Below are 12,383 nucleotides of genomic sequence, written 5' to 3'. Positions count from 1 at the left end.
GAAACGTACAAGGTTCCTCCCTTGAGAAGTTGTGGCTCAGATTTGGATGTGAAGCAGTGAGTAAAGAAACAAGAAAAGGGGAGTGAGGAGGAGGAAGAGCTCCTCAGCAGAGTAGCCAGGTTGTTTTTCATCTCTTGGGTCAGCTTGCCAAAAATCACATGAGAGAAGAAAGAGTCCATATCTGCCCTAGACTCAAAACAGAATCACACAGGAACAAAATGTACATTTTATTTTCTTCATTTTGGGCTCAGATTTTTTTTTTTCAATGTGCTGAGAGTGCTGATATTATATAAGCCTTCCAAAAAGTGTTACTTGGCTAGCAGGGCGTAAAAGTACTGTGTGAACATGTTGCTGGCCAGTTCTGTTAAATAATGAATGAGAAATATTTATCTCAGCTTTAATTATGAATTGACGTGGAGCAATTTACTTTCCTTTTTGCCACAGAGCCTCTAGACACATGACCTATTACATCATGCTTTGAAGTTACTCAGGCTATTTTGGAATGTTGCAGGACATAAGTTTCCAAGTCCTGAGATACTTCTAGTACTCCCATGTGAACAGACCTCTATTACTGTGATTGTGAAATCAGTTTTGATTTTCTAGAGTGGTCAGGAAGAGGTGTTCTTTCTGGTGGGCAGATAACAGGTCGTGTTAAGATCTAAATGTAGTCCCCAGCATTAAAAGAATTGCAGTTAGGTCAGTTCTGATACTGAGCAAAGAATCACAGGACTGCAGCATGTTAGGGGTTGGAAGAGACCTCTGAAGATCTTTGGGTCCAACCCTCCTGCCAGAGCAAGACTATATAACCTAGAGCAGGTCACAGAGGAAGACATCCAGATGGGTCACAGTATCACCGAGGCTGGAAGAGACCTCACAGATCATCAAGTCCAACCCTCCACCACAGAGCTCAAGGCTAGACCATGGCACCAAGTGCCAAGTCCAACCTTGCCTTGAACAGCCCCAGGGACGGCGACTCCACCACCTCCCTGGGCAGCCCATTCCAGTGTCCAATGACTCTCTCAGTGAAGAACTTTCTCCTCACCTCGAGCCTAAATTTCTCCAGAGAAGGAGACTCCACAACTTCTCTCGGAAGCCTGTTCCAGTGCTCCCTGACTCTTACAGTCACAAAAAATACAATGTAATTGTGGGTTTAATGATTAAGATATCCTTGGTCTGTTAACAGTCAAAGAGGAAGATGTTTGCCAATCTGAAGTCCACAAGCATTTCCATGGGAACAGAGTAAAACAAGTAAAAACTTCTGTTTCCTTCTCAGCTGAGAGAGTAAAACTGAGAGAGAAAATACATGAAATTAAAGTTTCAGAAAGATGTTTCTGCTAAAAAAAAATTAAGAAATTCTGCCAATGTGAGACTGCCAAGGCTGCATACAGACAAGCTTTATATTAATTATCTGTGTTCACAACGCTAAGAATGATTACATCAATAAAGGGTGACTCATAGTTAAATGGTGCCTTTCAACCATACGACATCTATTGAGAACAAACACTGTGCTCCGGATTGAAGCCAACTAATGCACTAACAACGTAATTACAATGATTGCAGCTGTGACAAGGGGTGTGAGGGGCTTTCAATCACAGCATATACAGATTACAAGAAATGTATTTCTGTTAGTTAAGTATGTTGCAGTTCTGGTTATGAGAGCAACTGGAATAGAATTGGACCTATTGACTTAAACAAGACACTGCAGAAATTGATAAGCACGGAATCTATTAAGACTGTGAGGACCAAACTAAAAATCATCTATACCCAGGAAAGAATTCTGTAGTTATATTTATGATCTTACTGTGCTGCTTGTGAGTGCTCAAGTGCATACATATACTGAAAAAGCATAGTTACTGCTTTCAAAGCCTCATCGAGAAGAAATAGAGGGACGGGACTTGTGAAAGCCTGAGGTAGTGAATCTGGGCTTCCTATTCAGTTACTTGAAATGAGCAGACTCTTTCAGATTGTGATGCATTTTGCCATACTTTAAACATCCTGACTTAATGGAATTATTTTTGAAATACCTCATCTCCATCTCTGAGAAAAGGGAACTGATGTACTCCCATACATGCACATTGTAAAAGTCTTTATCAGCCCAGATTCACTGAATACAGATAGACAGGTGAAACACTGCTAATGTAAATAAGACCATACATCCAAGGTAAGGATAGTCATAAAATCCAAACAGAGGGTACCCTGTGGGTATTATAGCAAAAGTGAGCTTTGACAAAGTTAAAACTGGTGAATATTTAAAGACTAATCACCTAGAAACAAGACAACATGTGGGAAGTGGTGGACAGTAGTGTTTGCCTGAAGATTTATCAACACTGAATACTGCAGGTGCCTTGTGAATAGAACTCTGCATATCAGGTGACAGTATATGAAGGGTTTTCAAAGCAAAGGAAAATGTGGTGCTGTGTGGGTTTGCAGAACGATTTCTGGTCTAAAAATGCAAGAGTAAGTTTTATCCTGAAACGTAGCACCCAAAAGTATGTGACCACACAGGTCTTTGCAGTTTGACATGACCTACATTTAAGCTTCTATCTCCCTCAGTTCCAGTCAGCATACAAATCTACTCTGCTGTCTCTGAAATCTATCTCTGAGGAGGCAGCTCACCCACAGCCTGATATCTTCATTCCACTCCATATACTGCAACATCACTTAGGAGTCTGAATGATAAGAAGAATAACATTTATTAACTAGAACTTTAGGTCAGATATTTTATTGAAGAGCTGGGAAAAGGTTGCATAAAGCAAAGCATTCTCTTTAAGTAATTTCTCTTCAATTTTATGAAGAATCTGGATTCTCAGAAGTGAATGAATAACATTCCCTCCTCTCTCCTCCCAGCAGCTAACCCCACGAGACCCCAGCATTTCACACAATTGAAGAGGGGTGGGAATATAAGCTCCCCATAAGCTTTCTTTTTTTTTTGTGATCCCATCTATTTTTTTTTTTACACCTTCTAGCCTCAGGATAAATCCTCGTTCCTTTCCCTTTGGATCCTTTAGTGTTACTTGTGTGTGCAGTGCTGCTTAATAACAACAGATCACTGATGGTATATGTAGCAGCAGAAGCAAAAGTAACTTTGCTATTTAAACTAATTTCTCAGTTATTACAGTTGGAAGCCTTTTCAATCTTCTGCAAATATCTATCATAACAAGTATTAAACATACCTTCAACTAAATAAATAATCTTCATTTTGGCCTTAGCTTTTGGCAGAAACCCACAACTCATTATTACTGATGCAGGCTTGAGGAGTGTTTTGTCAGATCCATCTTCTCCCTCCTTTTCCCCATTCTGTTACTTCTAGAGATATATTGAACAGCAAAACAGGTAGATAAAAAAGTTAGATGGAATTTTAGGTATTGTTTGGGAAAGAAAAGAATGGATCAGAAAGTAACATTATGAGGCTGTATACATTCAGGATGTCCCTACTGTGCTATTTACAGTTCCATCTATCTCATCTCAAAGGGATAGAGTAGAAATAGGAAAAGTTCTGAAAGAGGCAGAAAAAAAAATCACCAGAAGCAGGGAAAAAAAATTCTGTACAGAAACTGAGTAGGCAAAGAGTTTTGAGATTGAGGAAAAGCATCCAAGAATTAGTAAAATTAAAACTTACTAAATATTTTTTTCTCTCCAGTTTTATATAATTATGACAATAAGAGAAAATGAGGACACTGAAACTATTGGCCAGTATGTTTAAAACAAACTGATGGTGTAACTAATGAAAGATTGAGATTAGCTGCCACAAGGTATGGTGGCCAAAATACAAACATACCTAAATATTTAGGTGAATTGAAGAGTATATAATTGTCTGGGCTACCATGATCCAAATGTTTTCAAGAGTTCCCCAGACATTTGATCTCCACTAAATTTGCATGGTTTACTTTGGCAAGGAGGAGGTGGGGGGTGGCCTCTTCTCCCAGGCAACCAGCAATAGAACAAGGGAACAAAGACTCAAGTTGTGCTGGGGAAAGTATAGGCTGGATGTGAGGAAGAAGTTCTTCCCAGAGAGAGTGATTGGCATTGGAATGGGCTGCCCAGGGAGGTGGTGGAGTCACCGTCCCTGGAGGTGTTCAAGAAAAGCCTGGATGAGGCACTTAGTGCCATGGTCTAGTTGACTGGTTAGGGCTGGGTGCTAGGTTGGACTGGATGATCTTGGAGGTCTCTTCCAACCTGGTTGATTCTATGATTCTATGACTTTTTGCATACTCCTGTCTACCATCTCCCTGTCCATCAAGCAGGACTAAACCACTGGCTCACTTCACCAGCAGTTCCCCAGTAGGTGGAATGGGCTGCCTGGGGATGTGGTGGAGTCGCCGTCCCTGGGGCAGTCCAAGGCAAGGTTGGACGTGGCACTTGGTGCCATGGTCTAGCCTTGAGCTCTGTGGTAAAGCGTTGGACTTGATGATCTGTGAGGTCTCTTCCAACCCTGATGATACTGTGATACTGTGTGCCACTGGCTTTGCCTTGAACTGAAAAAGTCTTGTCTTGAATACTCAAGTTCATTTGGCACAGCTGAGTTGACTCAAGCAGTTTAACTATTTTAACTTCAGCTTTTTATAGTAAGACTATATAAGCTGCTCTACCTTGAATTAAAATTTAGTTTCACAATGTCCAGAGCAATTTGATCAGTTTATAAAGTTCATAAATAAATCAGTAAGGCTTGTGAAAATGTGACCTCATCAATACCACCATTCTAGTTTTTTACAGGATCACCTTTGTGTCAAAGGTACTAATGGGCTAGAAAGAACTTGATTAGAAAAATAAGTACAGGTGGATTTTGTTGGAGCATTCTTAATAATAATAATAAAAATCTTTCTCTTCCTGCATATGATTTGCTCTTTGGGAAGTTTCAAAGCATAAAGCAAAGCACAGCAAAAACCTTTTCAAGAAAGTTTTTGTATTCTTTTGGAATACAGTTAAATATATTTTTTCTTATAATTTAAATCTATGATTCATAGAATCATAGAATCAACCAGGTTGGAAGAGACCTCCAAGATCATCCAGTCCAACCTAGCACCCAGCCCTATCCAGTCAACTAGACCATGGCACTAAGTGCCTCATCCAGGCTTTTCTTGATCACCTCCAGGGACGGTGACTCCACCACCTCCCTGGGCAGCCCATTCCAATGCCAATCACTCTCTCTGGGAAGAACTTCCTCCTAATATGCAGCCTATATTTCCCCGAGCACAACTTGAGACTGTGTCCCCTTGTTCTGTTGCTGGTTGCCTGGGAGAAGAGACCAACCCCCACCTGGCTACAACCTCCCTTCAGGTAGTTGTAGACAGCAATGAGGTCCCCCCTGAGCCTCCTCTTCTCCAGGCTAAACAACCCCAGCTCCCGCAGCCTCTCCTCACAGGGTTTGTGTTCCAGGCTCCTCACCAGCCTTGTTGCCCTTGTCTGGACATGTTCTAGCACCTTAACAATGTTGACATTTCATTAATAGCTACCCAAATGTGACTATGGCACACTGATGGTCAAACTGATGAGAAATGATTTTCTGCACTGTGGAATCATAGAATCATAGAATCAACCAGGTTGGAAGAGACCTCCAAGATCATCCAGTCCAACCTAGCACCCAGCCCTGTCCAATCAACTAGACCATGGCACTAAGTGCCTCAGCCAGGCTCTTTTTGAACATCTCCTCTTTTAACACAGAGGATATTTTGTCAGTCACTGCCTTGCCCCCTTCAGCAGATAAATTAAATGGTGTGCTTTAGCCAGCATCATTTGATCAAATACATATCTTCATTGTGCTATTTAATCTGGGCATAAAGTAATCACCTTTGATTACAGACATTGCTATCACCTGTTATGCTTGTAATTAATTAATCACCATTTAATTAGTTTCCTATGGTAACTCATCAGATGCCACCAGGTGATGCCATTTGCTATTAGCAGGCTATTGGAATCTCCTCCCACCCCAGGTGTAGCCCCTTTGCCCTCCCTACCCACTGCCCTTTATATTCAGCCCCAGGAAAGGCAGAAGCTCCAAGTTCGGCCCATTGTGGGCCAAGGGATCCTCCGCCTGGCGTCCCTGGTGAGTGCCCATGGTGTGCACCGGGTGAATTGGTGGAGGATTTCAAAGGCCGGGGGGCCTCGCTGGCCCCCCGGCTGTTAGGGTTAGGCTCAGCAACCATTGCAACATCCGACTTTGTTATGCACTGGTGCTGGGTGTGTGTCTGCTGGAGCTGATTTCTTTTGTAGGGTATTTTAGCTGTTTGAGCCTCTCCCCTCGGGCACTGAGATGACTGCAAGAAGGGTGGTGGAGAAGAACTCTTCAGGCAGAGTGAGAGGTAAGGACAGAGTAGCGCAAGGACTGCTTTAGGAAGGTGAGATCATAGAATCAACCAGGTTGGAATATTTTAGCTGTTTGATGGTCTTGTCCCAGGCTCTGGGGCAGGGATGAAAATGGTGGTGGTAGAGCAGAGCTGTTTAGGCAGCGTGGAAGGGGCAATCAGGGTCTGCTTAGAAGAGGTGAGGGTACTTTGAGGGTATCTGGCTACATCTAAGTTTTGAGTCAGATGTGCACACAACTAAACTGAGTTTGCCAAATAGTTTACCTTTGGAGTTGCTTGTAATGACTTTTTATTAAAAACAAGTTGACATTTTACTGCTTGTGGAGTTTTCATGCTTTTACCTGAATTTCTAAGCAACATCTTGGTCAAAAAGCTTGTAAATGTGACTCGTCCATAATTTCTGCATGACTGAGACAAGGTGCTTGTATCCCAGAAGAGAATTTAAACACCACTTGCACAGGCAATCATAATCTGCAAAAGTGTAGGCATTTGACAGAGCTGAAAATCACAAGGTTTCTGACACTTCAGCTGAGTTTAATATGCTGTCTTGCTGAGATCTCCTTAATTACATCAAAGTATTTTTTTTTATAAGATGGGAAACATGGACCAGTGTTTTACTTCAGTAACAGGTGCATTTGAAACCCATGTTCTGAAGAGAAATCTATTTTTTTAGGATTTCTTCTAGTATGTATTTTCTGAAAATGTCTTTGCTATGCTATGCCAAGAATAGAGGCAGAATTCCCCCCACACCTCAGAGAAACTGGCCTAGATAGAAATAGATACTAAAGAGAGAAAAAAAGTGAACATTGAAAAATCAAACACATATCCAGCTCCATTTGGGATTCTGCTCAGCTTTGATGAAATTCTTGGATTCCAAGCCTGCCATAGGAGGGAACTGTCTGTAAGCAGTCATATGTGAATGGAGTTCTCTTAGTGTTAAAGGGACATGTAATGAAAAGCACTTTCACAATCCCCAAGCTTTTTGGAGGCCACAAACTAGAGGATGGCAATGAAACAACAATATTCACTGCTGTATTTTTTCTCTGGGACCACTTTACTGGGGAAGAAACACTGTGGTGTTGCAAATGCACAGTACTAACCCAAAGCATCTTCTGACAAGTAATAAATATTGTCAGAGCACCACGAAAACCTTTCTAATGCTTATTCAGCCCTCACTTAGCAGCTTCATCAACTGGTGGAGGTCCACAGATTGAACTAAAGTTCTGAGTTCATAATTCAAAAGACGATGTTTCACAAGCTCCTCAAGAGCACTCCTGCATTTCTGTGAGATCCTGGAGGTTTCAGACTAGCACACATAAGCAACTCTATGCTACACACTGGAAGAACACAGAGGATAGCAGCAATCCACGGAGATGGTCATGTCAGCAATACTCATGAGCATCAGTTGGCCCAAAATAAAACAGTGCTGCAGCATCAGGACAGTACTGGTTCCTCCTGTTCTCCAGTTCATTTAGGTCTGGATCTTGGAACCAAAGCAAATGAGGAAAAGAGTTTAGTAGGGGGCAGGAAGGGATGAATCTCAGCATAAGAAAGTGGATTGTTTAATCTCTGAAGTGAAAAAGGACCACATCTAGCAAAACGTCCTTCTGGCTCCTGTAAACATCCCTTTAACTGGACAGCTGTTGGTACTTCAGATGGAGGTAGAAAGTGCCCTGTGAATACACCTGGGATGCAGTATATTTAGAAAATTTCTTTCTGATCATTTGAGGGCATGAGTTAAGAGACCTGGGGCTCGGTTTGAGAACCATATTAATGTACACCTGCCAGCATTATCAGCTTTCTGAGGCAAAAGAGATTCTGGCTCTTCCCATGGGCCAGGAAAGAAAAAGAAAGACCTCTATTCATGTACACCCCATGGGGACCACTATGATGAGCCAAATGAATCCCAGGCACAGAGACTGAAAAAAAATTTAAAGGGCATAAGCACACTGAGCTCACCAGCTCTTGTGGTAAAGCTTCTGCAATGTTAAATTGCCTCGTATCTCTCAAACAGCTTTTTGTTGCATGACTGAAATTGTCTGACTTTTGTCTGTATTCTGCTGGACTGCACACAGCTTTGTTAGTAAGATGGAAAAAGATCCCATCTCTGCAAGCTTTTCTCTGTGCAAGTGTAATCACCTAGCTGTGCCTTCAACAGTTCTGCATTTAAAAGGTTGGTTCCCTGCTTGGCCCATTTTATGTCTCTCTTTTGAATTCTTGTTTGTATTCCTATATCTGTATCATTCATTGTACAGAACAGATGCTCCCTAGGCTGTGTACAGCACTTGATGACTCTTTAGTTTTTTTTGGAGTACTTCTCCGTACTGTGCTGGTGTTTCAGGATCATCTTATTTGGGACAGGGCTTGGGCAGGATCTTGATAAGATAGATATCTGTTGTCCTCTTTGTCTTGAATCAGAAAATTACAGAATTGCTTTGGTTGGAAAAGATCTCTAAGGTCGAGTCCAAAGGTTGACCTAAGACCACCATGGCCATTAAAATATGTCCTGAGGTTCTATGCCCACTTGTTTCTTGAACACCTTCATGGATGGTGATTCCGTCACCTCCCTGGGCAACTTATTTCAATGTCTGACCACTCTACCCATTAAGAAATTTTTCATACTATCTGTTCTAAACCTCTCCTGCCACAATTCAGGCCATTTCCTCTCGGCCTATCTTACGCATAAAAGTGAGAATTTTCAGACAGGAATCTGAGCAAGTGCTTATGCTTTTCTTGTGAAGAAAATTGAAGTATGGCAGAGTAAAAGTTTTCACATAAGCCAGACAATCATCTGTATCAAGAGAAAGGAAGGAACAGAACCAGGCAGCCAGGTCTATAGCTGCAAGGATGGAGGTGGGAGGTGAGTATCCCAGAACCATACAGAACCAGGCAGCCAGGTCTATAACTGCAAGGATGGAGGTGGGAGGTGAGTATCCCAGAACCATACAGAACCAGGCAGCCAGGTCTATAGCTGCAAGGATGGAGGTGGAAGGTGAGTATCCCAGAACCATGGGGCTGCTCTGCTAGAAAGTTGTGATGTCAATATTCATTCAGGTGAACTGGAGCACAACAAGAGCAGTGAAGTCCTGCATAGGCTCTGTTTTTTAAAATCTGAAATGCCTTCCCAGCTCTTTTTGATGCCACACTGAAGTGTCCATGTAGTGTCTCTAAGTTTATTGTCACAACTTTTTAAGATAGTAGCAATCTCTCACCTAGACACTTCTAGTCTTGAAGCTAACTGCATTATAATTTCCAGTGGGTTATAAGCAATTAATTAGGGAATATATTACTCTGAAGTAGTAGGTCAGCTTCCTCATTATTTAATGTTCCACAAAATTTTGCATGATTTGCATTTTATTAACGACTATTTTGTTATGCTTTAGCTTTCATATCTGCTGCATTTTACAGTACAATGCAAGTGTAAGGCAACATTCTGCTGTGGGCTGTATGAAAATACTTGGTTTTGTTACTTAAAATAAAATACTCAAATTGTCATGGAACTACAAATAATACAAAACAAAGGACAACTGTTAGTATAAAAACCCAAACCCTTAAATCTGCTCCAAACCTTGATCGATCAGTTATGCACCGCTGTAAAAGATAAGGTACTATACAATTCTCTTTTGGTTTGTAACCTTCACAGGAAACAAGTAAGTATAGCTCTGAGTGTTATTCTGCTCTTCTGATCAGGCAGCTTGGGACTTTTTTAGTTCAGCTGGCGGCAAAGTCTATGACTGCTTTGCCAAAAGGACTCATTAAAACAGATAGTGTTTGGTCTGAGAGCTTTTGCCACTCTGTATGTGGCATGAACCAGCTCTCTCTAACTTTCCTGAGAAAGGCTCAAAGCCCTTGAGCACCAGGAAGTGTCTGTGCAGCATACAATCTAATCATCATTTTAAAAGTTATCATTTTCACGCAAAAGAAACTGCAGACAATTCAGGACTGCCACAGTGTTTCCAGAATATCCTATGTCTGATGGCCTAGTGATCGACAGACCTTGATTAAGTGGTGTTTGGCATGCTGCTATGATTGTAATTCCAGATGAATTGTGACATTAAGCAGGATTCCCTATGAAATCAACCAAGTTACTCTGCATCTACAAGCATTCTGCTAGCTGAAGTATAGCAGTTTTCTCATTCTGATGCTGAATAGCTTTCTTTCTTCAGTTGTCCAAAGAGTATCTTTTGGAAAGCTCAATGTGTTTTATGCTAGGATTTGTCCACAATCCAGATATTGTCTTACTTTCTGTATTGTTACTAATGACCACTTAAAAGTTATGCACCATCAGTTCAGCTATTAAAGGACAACTCTACTTAACAGCCATTGTATATCTAGCTCAGTTTTCCGAAGTGTTCAAGGATATTTGTTGTATAGCTAAGCTTGTTGGAGACTATTTTGATTTGTAAAGTGGTTTATTTCATATAAGGTTTATTTTTTTTGAAACAATCCTGGTATGTAAGATTTTAAGTAATTCAGGCACTGCTGTGTTAAAAAGTAACAATTAAATATACAAGGTAGATAAAATAGTCTGTGTCAAGGTTATTGATTATTATATTATTCCCGTGATGTTACCATCACAGCAGTTTAAAGAATGCTATATCTCTTTTAAGATGTTATTTATACAATGTTAAGCAATGACCCCTATTATATGTCTGTACTGAATTGTTATGAGGATAAATGGAAATCACAGTGGATGTAATTTATTTCTAAAGTGCAAAATTAGAGTTAAGTTGCCTATCACTTGGGTGCTGTTAAAATAGTTTCAGTATGCTGCATTGAGTTGTGTTATACATTGAAAAAGCATTTTTCTCTGGAAGTGACATTCTAACATGGAAATCATTCTGCTACCCAGTACTAGATTGGCATGACTTTGTAGTTCTTCTCTGGAAATCTATTATAATAGCACCTTCTGATTTCTGTGTCCACAGGGAAACGCCCTGGCTCTGTTTGTCAAAAGCTTTCTTGGTGTGGATTCAGCTGTAAGAATCAGTGCCTCCTAGAGGGCCCCATTTCCCAAAGGAATTGAGAACCCAGTTGCACAATTATCAGCTCTGTGCTTGGTCCTCTTACTGCTTTAAAGATATTTCTGGTATGATTAAGGAATAATCAACAGAATGAAAGTTCTCTGGGTCAGGTCCTAGTTCTGGAACATGATTAATTCATTGCTTGTGAAGACATAGTGCAATTTTCAATACTACAAAATATAGTAATAAATAAACAAGGCTGCTGCAGTTCTGATATTGGTTGAGAATTAATCATGAATTCCAGCTTGTGAATTAGAACTGGCAGGCTGTGCAAGAGTTTCAAATCTAGTGCAATGTATCTCCTGGGAGCTATTTCAGCTTTTCTAGTTATGCGGCAGCACTGATGTTGATTGTATAAGAAGCCAACAGATTCCAGAGGAAAAGAACTGCGAGGCCAGATATAGTAAATCAGAAAGTTATTCCACGTTACAGAAAACATTTGGGAACACTGTTGGTTACTTCTCACCTGTGAAAATTTAACCTTTAGTTGGACAATCGTTATAGTGCCTGATTATCTCCTTTGGAATAAAAAACTCCACCCAATAAACAATGAGTTGGCCAATCATTATGGTGCCTGATTATCTCCTTTGAAGTAATAAACTCCACCCAATAAACAATAAAAGCCATTAAATGTATTTATCCACTGTTCTAAACTTCATAGATCTGATGATTTCTTGATCATACATTTTCATTGGTATAGCCTTTTTCCGCTATACTTTTCCTCTATTGAGATTGACTACATTTGCCCAATTAAATCTTTTCCCAACTGAAATCAACGTGTGTTCCTTGATAATAGCCTGGGCTTCACATTTAAATGACTCCAATTTTCCGAAGAGGTGAGATGCTTAGAAGTGCATGCGTGCATTAAAGCCTAGCTGTTGAGGACCCGTCACCAGGAGGTTTCGCTCTGCTCGCTGACTCGCTAGAGGGAGCTCCAGGCGCATGGAAAGGGAAGGCTTTGTCCTCAGCACCAGACAAAACTCAGAGAAACGAGAAAATACCTTTCCCAATAGACAATGATCGCTAAACGCCCCTTAAAAAATTTCAAAGAAATCAT

The 12,383-nt window shown here is 40.8% G+C and overlaps 1 long non-coding RNA gene across 1 annotated transcript; it reads left to right on the top strand.

The window, feature by feature from the left end:
- The first annotated feature begins 6,209 nt into the window (after positions 1 to 6,209).
- Positions 6,210 to 11,891, top strand: LOC135175084 (uncharacterized). The gene is made up of 2 exons (XR_010302221.1): positions 6,210 to 6,299; positions 11,231 to 11,891. It is a non-coding gene; the product is annotated as an uncharacterized LOC135175084 (long non-coding RNA).
- Positions 11,892 to 12,383: the final 492 nt, after the last annotated feature.

Source organism: Pogoniulus pusillus, chromosome 4, assembly GCF_015220805.1.
Source record: "Pogoniulus pusillus isolate bPogPus1 chromosome 4, bPogPus1.pri, whole genome shotgun sequence".
Lineage (NCBI taxonomy): Eukaryota > Metazoa > Chordata > Aves > Piciformes > Lybiidae > Pogoniulus > Pogoniulus pusillus.
This window is presented reverse-complemented; position numbering and strand designations above follow the sequence as displayed.